Raw genomic sequence first — 10,000 nt, forward strand, 5'->3', positions numbered from 1 at the left:
AAAAAGCTCTAAACAAATGGACTCATAATATTTGTTTTTTATATTTGGATATTTCCTTCTGTTAACTTTTTACTTAAACATTTTCTGTAACTTTCACCGTTTTGCATTAGATCACACTGGGATGTTCGCTGAAATTGAAGTTTATTCAGATGTGCTACTGGTATACTTATAAAACTAAAAACAAGAAAATATACTTTGTCTACTTTCTCAGAAATATACTTAAAATTTTATAAACATAATATTTGGCCTATACTTGTACTCAATCTTTTGATCGAGATATACTTATAAGTATAAAAAAGTATTCTAAGTTTGTCGTCGTGTTTTCCACTCTTCTGGGATTGAGTAGCCCATTAAATACTAGGAATTTGCTTCAGATTTACTTAAAGTACAGTTAAAGGTAAATGTCGTGTAAATATAATATAAGTATGATGTTAAATTCACTTAAAGAAAACGTACAAGTATACTTGCAGTATAAAACTACTAACTAGTAGTTAACTGAAAGTGTACTTCAAAGTGTACTTTCATAAACTAAAAAATGTGTAGCAAGTATTTGACTAGTAAACTGTCAGTAAACCTATAAGTTCACTTGTAGTTGCAGTACAAATGAAAAATGTAGTTGTAAACTAGTTGTGTATTCAAAGTTTACTACTGTCACTCTTAAAGTACTTTTAGACACTAAAAAGTGGGCCAATTTATTTCCAAGTAGTATTGAAATAGTACAAGTTTACCACTAGTGCACTGATATACTTAGTTACTAGAAGTATACTTAAAAATATATGTGAACTTTACTAATAAAATGAGCTTGAAGTATACTTATTTTTTCTAAGGAATTCTAAGAATTTATGAGATGAAAAGCCAAAATTATGACGTAAATTCTGATGACAAAAAATGTCATAATTATGACAAAAAGTCAAAACCTTGGTATACTGAGTCATGCATGAGATGAAAACGTAGTCATAATTATGACATTAAAAAGTCAAAAATCTGAAATTGAAATTATATAGTAAGTCGAATTTTTCTCTCACAATTAAGATTTTTATGACTTTTAATGTCATAATGAAGATTTAAGAAAACGTACTCGGTTACTAATGTAACCTCGGTTCTCTCTAGAAGAGGGAACGAGTATTGCGTAAGGTTAGCTTACGCATCGGGAAAGTCTTCTTTCTTCGAGATCTGAAGCCAAAAAATTATCCTTAATTTTGTATACATTGTCAACGCAGTGCAGCAGCCGACAGACCTAGGCAGGCTGTATAAGCGTGCTCATTGGCTGCTCGGCGGCAACTGCTTAAGCCTATCGGTGAGCGCTCTGAACGCGGCAACCAATGAGGGCGCTTCGCGCCCTCCGCACCCTTCTAACCGTCAGAATGGGTGTGGCCAGCGTGTATATATTCAGCGCTCATAGGCTAAAATTCTGGTTTTCGCAGTCTGAAGCGCAAAAGCTCGTGGCGCGACACGGCAGGTTACGCAATACTCGTTCCCTCTTCTAGAGAGAACCGAGGTTACATTAGTAACCGAGTACGTTCTCTTACGAGAGGTCTCTCGTATTGCGTAAGGTTAGCTTACGCATCGGGAACCCTTTGTCAACGCCGTGTGCGCCGAGCATCCAGCCCATGAATCCCAGGGAAACCGGGGAAAACACTCTGCTGGGAAATGTGGCCGGTCGGAGAGACGGGCCAGCGCAGTACAGGCACTTCATGCAGCATATGAAATAGAGCGGCGCGGCCGGTCTATAAACATATAACAGTACAAACAGTAGGGCCGGCAGAGCGAGCCCATACAGTACATAAGCACTCATAAGGGTAGGAGAAAAACGACATAGTCGGTCTCACATGAAGGGAAAAATTCCCGCGCGACAGAGAATAATACGGGCGGCCAGCAGCGCGGGCCAGCACCGACAACAGCGCGTAACGGGAAATAGGAAACAGAGCGGATCAGCCGGTCTGAGTCAAACACTTCACCCTGAGTATAGTACCAGAATAGCGCCAGCATATGAACGTAGTCTGCACACGAGAAATGGGCAGAGCATACATGTCACTTATGCTGACAGTATTTTTGCCTGTAGGGCAGGAACTTCCAGGTTATAAAACCTCACGAATGTTGATGGGGAGGCCCAGCCCGCCGCCATACAAATACCGTGATTAGAAATTCCGCTGGACCAGGCCCACGACGAGGCCATGCCTCTAGTGGAGTGGGCTCTGATGCCCAGAGGGCACTGCAGGTGTCTGGAGGCATAAGCTGCTGCTATCGCGTCCACTATCCACCTGGACAAGCTCTGTTTCGAGGCGGCAAGACCCTTGGTGCGTCCGCCGAAGGAAACAAAGAGCTGCTCTGAACGCCTGAAAGCGGCGGAGCGCGTGATGTAAACTCTCAGCGCCCGGAGGGCATAGGAGGTTATCACTGTCCCCACTGTCGGATGCTGGCAGAGCCGAGAGGGACATAACTTGTGCCCTAAACGGGGTTCCAATCGCTTTGGGGATGTAACCGTGTCTCGGTCTGAGAATGACTTTCGAGTCATTCGGCCCGAACTCAAGACATGCAGGGCTAACAGATAGCGCGTGCAAATCACCCACTCGTTTGACTGAAGACAGAGCTATCAGAAAAACGGTTTTAAGCGACAGATACTTTAGATCCGCGGATTCAAGCGGTTCAAAGGGAAAAGCCTCTAGGGCCGCTAGGACCAAGGACAGATCCCACGAGGGAACCGAGGGGGGCCGCGGGGGATTCATCCGTCTAGCTCCTCTGAGGAAGCGGATAATGAGCTCATTCCTTCCCATTGCCCGGCCGCGCGTCGTCTCAGCGAACGCCGCAATAGCGGCCACATATACTTTGAGCGTGGAAGGGGATCTGCCCTTTTCCAACAGCTCTTGTAAGAAGGAGAGCACCCGCGGGACCCCGCATGCGCGCGGATCCAAGTTTTTAGTAGCGCACCATTTAGAAAACACCGACCATTTAGACGCGTAGAGCCGTCTCGTGGAGGGGGCTCTCGACTGTGTGATCGTGTTCACGACCCCTTCTGACAGGTCAACGGGTATCCGTTGATCACCCATGCATGCAGCGACCAGCGCTCTGGATGGGGATGCCAGATCGATCCACCGGCTTGGGAGAGGAGATCCTTTCTCACCGGGATCGGCCATGGGGGTGAGTGCGACAGCCTCACTAGCTCTGGGTACCAAGTTTGGTTTTCCCATCGCGGGGCTATAAGCAGCACTGAGTGGTGCGTTTCTCTGATCCTCGAAATGACCTGTGGCAACAGGGAGATCGGAGGAAAAGCATACAGCGGGAGGCTGGGCCATGTCTGGGACAGCGCGTCCTCGCTCTTCGAATAAAACTTCGGGCATTGAGCATTGTCTTTCGACGCAAAGAGGTCGATTTCCGCTCTGCCGAATAGGCGCCAGAGAAACTGGACTGTCTGGGGGTGCAGAGACCATTCTCCCGGGGGAATGTTGTCCCTGGACAGTCTGTCTGGACCGACATTCAGGTGGCCCGGCACGTGCGCGGCTCTCAGCGAGCGCAGCGAGCGGTAAGCCCACACGAGAAGGCGTTCTGTCAGCCTGCACAGATTCCTGGATCTGACACCGCCCTGTCGGTTCACATAGGATACCACGGACGTGTTGTCCGAGCGGACTAGCACATGGTGATCCCGTATGAATGGGAGGAAGCGCCTGAGCGCGTTCTCGACCGCTATCATCTCCAAACAGTTTATGTGGAGGCATTTTTCCCGGTCTGACCACAGGCCAAAAGCCGGTTTGCCCTCGAACAGAGCGCCCCAGCCTGAGGTGGAAGCGTCCGTCGAGATAACTTTGCGGTGTGAGATAGCTCCCATTGTCACTCCCCGCTGGTACCAGTCGGCCGCTAACCAGGGCTTCAGAGCTGAAACGCAGCTCTGAGTCACTCTGATGCGGATACCGCCGGAAGCCCATGCTCTGTGAGGCACTCGGGCATTCAGCCAGCGTTGTAGCGGGCGCATTCGTAAAAGACCCAGCCGAAGCACTGCTGCGGCTGAGGCCATACAACCTAGTAACCTCTGAAATGTTTTGAGAGGTACGGTGCTGCCCGGCCGGAGGGACGCGGCCAGGCGTCGAATGCAGCGCGCGCGCTGTGTCGACAGGCGGGCCGTGTACTGATATACCTGACCGTCGAAGGCGAATCTCAAGAATGGCCTGTGACGGGGTATTATCAGGATCTGAAAAGCACGCGTCTTTTAGATCGAGAGATATAAACCAGTCCCTCGGGCGAATTTGCGCGAGAATTTGTCTGGTTGTGAGCATTTTGAACGGTCTTCTCATAAGAGCCTTGTTCAAACGTCTCAGATCCAAAATTGGTCTGAGAGCTCCGTCCTTCTTGGGAACGAGGAAATAACGGCTGTAAAAGCCCGACTCGCTCATGGAAGGGGAAACCGGTTCTATAGCCCTTTTGCACAGAAGTGTAGCTATTTCTGCTCGAAGTAGATGTGCTACTTCCCCATTCACTCTGGTCTCGATACGCGCTTGAAAGCGCGGAGGGCGGCGAGCGAACTGCAGAGTATAGCCCTGTTTTACTGTGCTTAGCACCCGTTCTGATGCGCCTGGAATAGTTTCCCACGCTTTTGCGTGTGCAGCCAGGGGCAGAATGGCCTCCGGGCTCCGATCGCCGCGCATCGCGGGCTCGAGAGCTCGAAACGGAGGGGCGGGCGCGGCGCGCGCGCTCTTGGTGCTTAGATACGGCGGATCGCACGCAGCGATAGCTGGCCGTTTTACACACAGTGTCCCGGTGGCTTTAGACGGGGAACATAAAGTGTGAGGCGCGACGCGCGATGGCGGCGTCGGGGGCGAAAATGTTCGTTAGTATGTGTGAGCGCTCGAGGGCGGGCACAGGACTAACATTCAGGGGCGGGCGCGGCGCGCGCGCTCTTGGTGGTTAGATACGGCGGATCGCACGTAGCGATAGCTGGCCGTTTTACACACAGTGTCCCGGTGGCTTTGGACGGGGAACATATAGTGTGAGGCGCGACGCGCGATGTCGGCGTCGGGGCGAAAATGTAGTTAGTATGTGTGAGCGCTCGAGGGCGGGCACAGGACTTACATTTAAAACATGACCGGTCGTGCGAGGCCGTGTGACAGAGCGGGCAGTGAGTAGGTGTGGGCACGGAGAAGTGGACACGTGACCTACTTTTAACACTAAAGCGGCTTTTGCCTGCTTCATGAGAGTGGGCTCTGTGAGAGACACGGGATGTATAGTGCTTGTGTACAGGGGTGAGCACAGAACGTGGGCACATTCACTGTACTAGAAACACATACGGCGTCAGCCGTGCAACCAGACATATGCTCTTTTGAAATTTTTCTGGGTTGCCGTGAGAACGGCGGATGCGCGCAGGCGAGCGGGTAGATACCGGCTCGTTGACTGCGGGGTAAACAGCTGCAGTAGCCGTGGCAACGGGGACTGACAGAGCGTTAAGCTTCGACGGTGGTCCAGCCGCAGGGCTGCGGGATTTAACCGTCTTTTCTTCTCTCGTGTTTAGACGCTCAAAAATACTCGAGCACCCTGAGAAGGTGTGGTGCGAGAGGCGGGTTCGCTTTCTGTAAGTAAGAAAGACTGGCCGCGAGCTCGGAGAAGCAAGCAGCATAAATTTATTTCTTCCCCGAGAGCTGGGATCGAACGCGGATCTCTCGCATGAAAGCGTATGATTCTGCCACTGAGCCACAGGGGATAACACATAAGCTTTCAGTTAGCGCGAGCATATAAAAAGCGACCTCATGTGTCGCGTCGGCGTTTGTTTGCAGGCGTGCGTGTGTTTAAAACAGGCTCGTTTACTGCAATAGTAATATTTCCAGTCGCCTGAACTTAAGAGGGGACTGAGAAATGTGTGAGGATTGGCGGTTGTCCAGCCGTAGCGAGACTAACACACTCTCTTCTCTTTTCGCCGGCGAGTGAGGCGCGCACGCTGAACGCTGCTCGTGACCGTCCGCTTTGTCATCCCTTGAACGGCGCAATCTGCGCGGCCCAACGAGGGAGAGAGCGGGCTTGTTTTCTGTATGTAAGAAAAACTGGCCGCGAGCTCGGAGAGGCGAACAGCATAAACTTTAACTGCCGCGAGAGCGGGGATCGAACCCCGGTCTCTAGCTTGACAGTCTAGGATTCCGCCACTGAGCCACAGGGGAGAATACATCAGTACTCGGTTAGCGTCATCATGTCTTGTGACGGCGTTTGCTTGCAGGCGAGCGTGTATTTATAACAGGCTCGTATACTGCAATAGTAACAATTCCAGTCGCCTGAACTTAAGAGGGGACTGAGAAATGTGTGAGAATGGAGGTTATAGTCCAGGCCACGGCGGGACGAAAACACTCTGTTCCCCTTTCACCGGTGAGTGACGCGCGAGGACGGAGTAGCTTTCTTGTAACGTAAAGAGAGCTCCAAGACCGTCCGCTCCTGCCATCCCTTGTGAGCGGCGCAGTTTGCGCGGCTCGAACAGAGGGAGAGGAAACTCGCTCCGAGACCGTCCGCTCCTGCCATCCCTCGTGAGCGGCTCAGTTTGCGCGGCTCGAACAGAGGGAGAGGAAACTCGCTCCGAGACCGTCCGCTCCTGCCATCCCTCGTGAGCGGCTCAGTTTGCGCGGCTCGAACAGAGGGAGAGGAAACTCGCTCCGAGACCGTCCGCTTCTGTCATCCCTTGTGAGCGGCGTAGTTGCACGGCTCGAACAGAGGGAGAGTACGGGTATCTATCACATTCGCCTCATCTCCTGACGCGGCGGCGGCGCGGGCAGAGCCGGCGGTTGAGCGGCCGGGAGGGAGAGGGCGAGAGAGAGCTCGAGGGAGAGGTTCCGGCGAGCTCCTCAGTCACAACAGTCTCCGGTGGTCGCTGCGAGCGGCGCTTCTTATTGCGCGGCCCGGCAGGGACAGGCGGAGCGACAGCTTGGTCGAAAGCTTCAAGTCGAGCCCGCAGGGTCGACATTGAAAGCTCTTCGCACTCGGAGAGTGCGGTGGCGGCGTGCCCGCGGCCCAGGCGGAGAGCGCAGAGAGGTGGCGGTCTCCGTTGCTGAGCGGGGCGCGGCACGAGCCGCAAAAACGAGGCGTTTTTACAAAAACGCCTCGTGCTCTTTTAGAGTACACACAGAAACAGTAATAATGTAAAGGATATGTCGCCGGATAGCGTAGCAGGCACGGATGGCTGAAGGCGGCGAAGACGGCCGGCTTCCTCAGGCGCTGTCCTAAGCTTGCTGGTCGCTGGTTTCAACGGCGGCGGCTCTCAAGATCCAGCGATGCGAAGAGCGTCGCTGAAGACAAGAAAATCAGAATTTTAGCCTATGAGCGCTGAATATATACACGCTGGCCACACCCATTCTGACGGTTAGAAGGGTGCGGAGGGCGCGAAGCGCCCTCATTGGTTGCCGCGTTCAGAGCGCTCACCGATAGGCTTAAGCAGTTGCCGCCGAGCAGCCAATGAGCACGCTTATACAGCCTGCCTAGGTCTGTCGGCTGCTGCACTGCGTTGACAATGTATACAAAATTAAGGATAATTTTTTGGCTTCAGATCTCGAAGAAAGAAGACTTTCCCGATGCGTAAGCTAACCTTACGCAATACGAGAGACCTCTCGTAAGAGAACTTGATTTTGTGGCAGAATTTGCATATTTGCAAAATGATGTTCTCGCCTGTTTCCACTTCCATTCGAACATTTCTGCTTTACATTTTGAACAAAGTACCATATCATGTTTTTATTTGAAACACACACACACACACACACCATAGTACTACCATTGCATTCATTGACATATCTTATATCAGATAAATACCATGGCACATGCATATAGTAATCATAGAAATGCCTATTTTTGTTTGTTTGGTTTTGTATTTCAACACTGGAAATGCTTTTTTTGGGGGATATTTACCATGTTAGGACAATGCAGTTCTTTGAAGTACCCTGGAGTGCCATGAAAATACCAGGGTAAGTGAATAAGGTAGCTTATGCATTAATACCTTATACATACTCTAAACTTGTATACCATGAATATTGTTGGCTTTTATGATGAATTGCATGTGATGTTCCTCGTTTGTGAAGTTGCTCTGCTGAATGAATAAATGTGAATTATTGTATTATTCCCTGATTTGACTGCATCTCTCTTCATGTTCAGGCTCTTGGACTGGCCTGGTGCTGCACGTATGGATGAACCAGCTAGAGGTCGAGATAAAGGCGTCAATAAGAAATGGAGAATCAAGACAGAAACTAAAAGACTCAGGAAGTCACTGAGGGAAGTTTAGTGGTTTCTTGCGTCACAGACACTTCACGCTGACGCTTGTTGCCGGTGCAGAGAGAAAGGTAAGGACTGGAGCGTTATCTTTATTCTTCTGTGTTTTTCTCCTCTCAGTCTTTAACTTTAGCTTTAGCTGTAACCATGCCTGATCGGGCGCCGTGTGATGGGATCCGCTCGTGTTGGGGGACAGTCCTGAGTTTGTTTGATGGTGAACGTGAAGCTCTCATGGCCTTCAGATGTGATCAGTCATTTCCGCAAGAGCACCAGAGACCGAGAGGAACGAACTCGCTGAAATATCAAGTCGAACGTGATGCAGAACCCTCGAGAGGAGTTTGACACGCGAATACCGAGGCAGATTTTTAGCCGATCTTCTGCGATACTTGTGGAAAGATATGAAGATCATGTTGAAAGTGTGAGGGTGTGGCTTTGAGTTGGTGCAAAGCTCACGAACGGAGAAGAGGAAACGGTGGCACGCGACCCAACCCAGCGCTTCGTGATGTGAAGGGTCTTTACAACACACTGAGTCATGCTTCAAAACTACAACTCCAGCGATGAAATGTTGTTTATATGCAGGTTTGCTCTCCGTTTAGATGTTGTCCTGGTTTTGCATTTCCTTGTTGCATTTGTGCTGTTCTTTCTTGTGTTTCCTGTGGTCGTGAACCTGGAGTGTTTTATTGCTTACAGGCCGCACTTTCATAATTCAGACGACTTCAGAAAGAAATGTTAGGTAACACTTTATTTTACACTGTCCTTGTTACATATGTTACATGCACTTCATAGTTAATAACTGTTAATGTGCATAATTACATGCAACACCAAACCCTAACCCTATAGTAAGTGCATGTAGTTAATTAATATTACTCAGTACTTACATATATAATTACACTGTAACAATGACACCTTGAAATAAAGTGCAACCGAATGTTATTTCTGAATGGTTTAGGTTATGCCAACGTTTAGAGAACATTTCCGTTTGCAAACATCATGGGAAACGTTACATTTGAATGTTACATTCTGAAACTTGTTACATTTAAAAAAAAAAGTTATATCAACTAAAATGTTTAAATGTGTAAATAATAGGGATGCACGATGTATCGGCCGATATACACTACCGTTCACAAGTTTGGGGTCATTTTTAAAGTTTTTAAGATAAGTCTCTTATGCTCACCAAGGCTGCATTCATTTGATTAAAAATATAAACACAAACAGTAATATTGTGAAATATTATTCCAGTGTTAATCATCTGTTTTCTATGTGAATATACAGTAAAGTGTAATTTATTCCTGTGATCAAAGCTGAATGTTCAGCATCATTACTCCAGTCTTCAGTGTCACATGATCCTTCACAAATCACTCTAATATGATGATTTGATGATCAAGAAACATTTATGATTATTATCAGTGTTGAAAACAGTTATTTACATTTTTATTTCATGATGCTATGATGAATAGAAAGTTGAAATCTAAAGCTTTTGTAACATTAAACACGATCCTTCAAAAGTTTGGGGTCAGTAAGAATTTTAATTTTATTTTTGGGGGAAAGAAATAAAATAAATCAATACTTTTATTCATCAAGGATGAGTTAAACTGATCAAAGGTTACAGTTAAGTCATTTATAATGTTAGAAAATATTATATTTTAAATAAATGCTGTTCTTTTGAACTTTCTATTCATCAAAGAATGTTAAATGTAAAAAACTGTTTTCAACACTGATAATAATCATAAATGTTTCTTGATCATCAAATCATCATATTAGAGTGATTTCTGAAGGATCA

The 10,000-nt window shown here is 48.2% G+C and overlaps 1 protein-coding gene across 4 annotated transcripts in view; it reads left to right on the plus strand.

The window, feature by feature from the left end:
- The window catches only part of LOC307161965 (uncharacterized protein), a 39,195-nt gene that overhangs the window by 508 nt on the left and 28,687 nt on the right, over positions 1-10,000 (plus strand). For 2 of the 4 annotated variants that reach the window (XM_079876956.1, XM_079876957.1), the window contains exons 2-3: positions 7,872-7,919; positions 8,107-8,291. The gene's annotated coding sequence lies outside the window, so the exon portion shown is untranslated. Of the gene's footprint in view, positions 1-7,871; positions 7,920-8,106; positions 8,292-8,323; positions 8,800-10,000 lie in introns of those variants that run through there. The other 2 variants (XM_079876958.1, XM_079876959.1) reach the window with 1 other exon arrangement.

This window comes from Squalius cephalus (assembly GCF_949319135.1).
Source record: "Squalius cephalus genome assembly, chromosome: 7".
NCBI lineage: Eukaryota > Metazoa > Chordata > Actinopteri > Cypriniformes > Leuciscidae > Squalius > Squalius cephalus.